The following is a 4347-nucleotide window of genomic DNA, read 5'->3' as shown; positions in this document are numbered from 1 at the left end:
TTGTAGAAAGAATTAAACTCTCATGATTCACTTATATCTATTTAGAGAGTCAACAGGAATTGGTCAATTGCATGGTTAGTCATAAAATCGTACATAAAACTTATGGATCACTGAATATGATATGTTTGATTCCTTGCAATAGTTTTGTGATATAGGGATGATAAATATGTGGGAAGTACTAGTAAACGGTTGTGGTTAAGTAAGAATATTTGTGTTAAGGTTTGTGATTCCCGAAGTATGCACGTATAGTCTCTCGTTATGCTATGAAAGTTGGAGCGCAATTTATCCTTGATTGTCTTCCTTATGAGTGGCGGTAAGGGACGAGCGATGGTCTTTTCCTAGCAACATATCCCCCCAGGGGCATGCGTGGTAATACTTTGCTTCGAGGGCTAATAAACTTTTGCAATAAGTATATGAGTACTTTATGACTAATGTGAGTCCATGGATTATACGCACTCTTACCTTTCCACAATTTGCTAGCCTCTACGGTACCGTGCATTGCCCTTTCTCACCTCGAGACATGGTGCAAACTTCGCCGGTGCATCCAAACCCCGTGATATGATACACTCTATTACACATAAGCCTTATTATATCTTCCTCAAACAACCACCATACCTAACTATTATGGCTTTTCCATGGCCATTCCGAGATATATTGCCATGCAACATCCACCACTTCCGTTTGATGACTTGAGAATTCATTGTCATATTGCTTTGCATGATCATATAGTTGACATAGTAGTTGTGGCTTAGCCACCGTGCATCATTTTTCATACATGTTATGCTAGATCATTGCCAAAGGCATTCATATAGAGTCATATTTTGTTATAGGTATCGAGTTGTAATTTTTATTTCTATTGAGTTATAAGTAAATAGAAGTGTGATGATCATCATTTTTAGAGCAGTGCCCTAGTGAGGAAAGGATGGTGGAGACTACGATTCCCCCACAAGTCGGGATGAGACTCCGGACATTGAGAGAGAGAAAAGAAATAAAAAAAAGAAAAAAAGAAAAGAAAAAAAGAAAAAAAGAAAGAAAAAAAAAGAGAGAGAAGGGGCATTGTTAGTATCCTTTACCACACTTGTGCTTCAAAGTAGCACCATGTTTTTCATATGGAGAGTCTCATATGTTGCCACTTTCATATACTAGTGGGATTATTTCGTTATAGGATTAGATGCACACCCACTTAGTTTTCATATGGAGCTTTCATACATTATAGCTCTTAGTGCATTCATTGCATGGCAATCCCTACTCCTCACATTGATATCAAATGATGGGCATCTCCATAGCCTGTTGGTTAGCCGCGTCGATGTGAGACTTCCTTACTTTTTTGTCTTCTTTATATTTACCCCTATCATCATATTCTATTCCACCCGTAGTGCTATATCCATGGCTTGCACTCATGTATTGCGTGAGGGTTAAAAAAGCTGAAGCGCGTTAAAAAGTATGAACCAATTGCTCGGCTTGTCATCGGAGTTGTACATGATATATACTTTGTGTTAAGAAGACAGAGCATGACAAGACTATATGATTTTGTAGGGATAGCTTTCTTTAGCATTGATATTCTGAAAGACACGATTGTTTGTTGGGATGCATGAGTATTGATGTCTTTATGTCAAATTATAGACTATTGCTTTGAATCACTTATGTCTTAATATTCATGCCATGACTAGACATATGATCAAGTTTATGCTAGGTAGCATTCCACATAAAAAATATCTTTTTTATCATTTACCTACTCGAGGATGAGCAGGAATTACCCTCGTGTCAATGGTCAAAAAATGTGTTGGTATAAGCTGCCTCGTCAGGACGGACGTGTGGGACAACCCTTTCACAAACGGGTTTAAACGAGCCTAATCGGCACTAGGTAGTAGTTTTTTGGCGCGGATTAAGAAATTTTGGGTTTGTTTTTGCTATTTTTATACAATAGTTTCTTCCTAGGGCTGGTTGAAAGTGGTAGTTTTTTGTTAAATACTCAACATACTGTAAGTAGGAGTGAAAGTTAAGCTTTGGAAGCTAATAAGCATGGCTAGTTACATAGTGCCTATGTGTACATAATTCAAACTAAATATCAACCATGAGTGACTAATATCTTGATGGAAAACTCGAAACTATGGAAATACTAGCATTTTTTTGCATGGCGGGAAATACTAGCAAAGTTCACGTGCATTGCAACAGATCATAATTAGAATAATACTTATTCACAAACTTGATAAAAACACTCTAATTTTGATATACATATATCACTAGAGATATATTATGTTTCAACCAGAATATATTCCTTGGGCTGCTTTCGTGAGGTGAGGGAGGGATGTAGTTGGTTTTAAGATACTAATTAAGAGTTTTTCTGCAAATTGCTAGAGAAGTGGGATGTTGTTGAGAAAAGGCAACAACTTACCTCACAGTCATTAGATGTAGATCTAATGGTCAGAAATGAAGGATGGCAGACACACCATCATCACCAAGTAAGTCTTTTGTAGGAGTACGAGCAAGATGTCCGTGCATTGCACGGAACATCAAGATGCATTTTTATTTATAAACACACCTGGTGTGATTGACCCATGCGGGAGTAATCCCATGTGTAAGAAGTAATGATATCTCGGGAAAGAGGATAACTAAGGTGAGGAGGAGTGGAGCATGGTGGTGATTGGTTGTCGGACTAAGCGGAGGCATGGGGATGGACGACTCTGGCAGCGACCACCATGCCAGTTTGTTCCAGAGGCTTCCTTTTTAAATTGCTCAACAATGAGGTTGTGGGAGAAAAGGATGAACAAGGGAAGGCCTTGTCTGCAAATGTGGAGAGAGGGTGCGGTATCTTTTAGTTTAATTTCTATCCGTCAGATATAGATCGGACGGTCTATATTGCAAGATGGCAGGCGTACCATCATCACCAACTCAGTTTTTTATAAGAAAAGAGATATATGTATGGAGATACAAACGTATTATTAATACTTGTTTCCATAAACTTGGATCTGCATTCTATTCAACGGCTGAGAATGTGGGGCCGTAGCACGATGACTTCTCGACTATGTAAAACAAAAGGTTTTCCTGTCACCGATAAGGAGGGGGTGACGGTGACACGCTTTTGGCTTGCTCTAGTCCAAATGGTCATACTAGGTGGTCTACGCACGTGTAGATTTATTCTTTTTCACGTCTCGTGTTCGCCGTACTGCCATGACTGTTGATGAATAGATGGTAAGTTATTCACGAGAAAACCTTTGTTGAGCGTGTGTGTGTGTGTGTGTGTGAGAGAGAGAGAGAGAGAGATAGCATGCGTGTGTGATATGTGTAGAGGCTGAGGCAATGATAAGAGATTCTTTGTGTCTTTGTGTGTGGAGGATTGAGAGAGACATGTGCATGTGGCTTTGTGTTGTGTAACATGGAGACACATAGACATAATCAGAGAGTGAGTGTGTGAGATACACATGCGGACATGGGGAGAGATGTGTGATTTAGAGAGATGGAGAATTTTGATGTGCATCTGAGCTAGAGAGGGGGGGGGGGATATATACATACCTAGAGCTAGAGAGAATATACAAGGGTGTGTGTCTTAAAAGAAGGATCCAGATAGATATGTGTTTCTGCGTGTCTGTGTGTGTTTGTGCGCGCATGTGTGTGTGAGAGGGAGTGTGTGTATGTGGAGAAGACAGACCACTAATGATGTAAACCAAGTATAGGGAAGGGGGAATGGTATGACACATGTGTCAAAGAGAGACAAAGGCATGTGTAGTAGCAGGATAGCATGGGTGAGGGCGGGGAGCAGACTATTGGGAAGAGACATCGAGTGTGTGTAGAAGTGGCGCATAGATAGGGAGACAACTTTGATGTTGTTCGAAAGTGGCCTATGTACGGAGACGCAAAGGGAAGCGAGTCATCGTGTGTGTGATAGGGACTTCATGAGAGATCTAGAATAGATGGTGTAGAGAACAACATGCGAGATTGAGAACGATGATACATTAGGGAGCTATGGAAAGAGTCACGACATATATGCATATAGGGAAGGAGCTGGGGAAGGTCTGCATGTGGGAGAGATAGAAAGAGGAGAGTTGCACAAGGAGACAAAGTGTGCTTGTTTGCAGTGGGGGTGGTGTGTGAGATGAGTGTGCGAGAACCACATAAGTAGGGACATAGACGTTTGGGGGCGACATTTTGTGTGTATGGGAAAGATACACTCTATATAGTGCGTGTGCTTGGGAAAGAGAGATGCCGGGAGACCTAGAGAGTGGGGGAAGAGACGTGTGCATGCCCGAGAGACAAAGCAATAGAGATCTATATTGGGGTCTGGACTTTAGAAAGAGAGGGGGGTGTTAATGTGCTCGTGTGTTCGTGTCCGGGGGAGAGAATGACTTG

This window comes from Triticum dicoccoides, chromosome 7B (assembly GCF_002162155.2).
Source record: "Triticum dicoccoides isolate Atlit2015 ecotype Zavitan chromosome 7B, WEW_v2.0, whole genome shotgun sequence".
NCBI lineage: Eukaryota > Viridiplantae > Streptophyta > Magnoliopsida > Poales > Poaceae > Triticum > Triticum dicoccoides.
The sequence above is the reverse complement of the archived record's forward strand: the minus strand, read 5'-3'. Positions refer to the sequence as shown.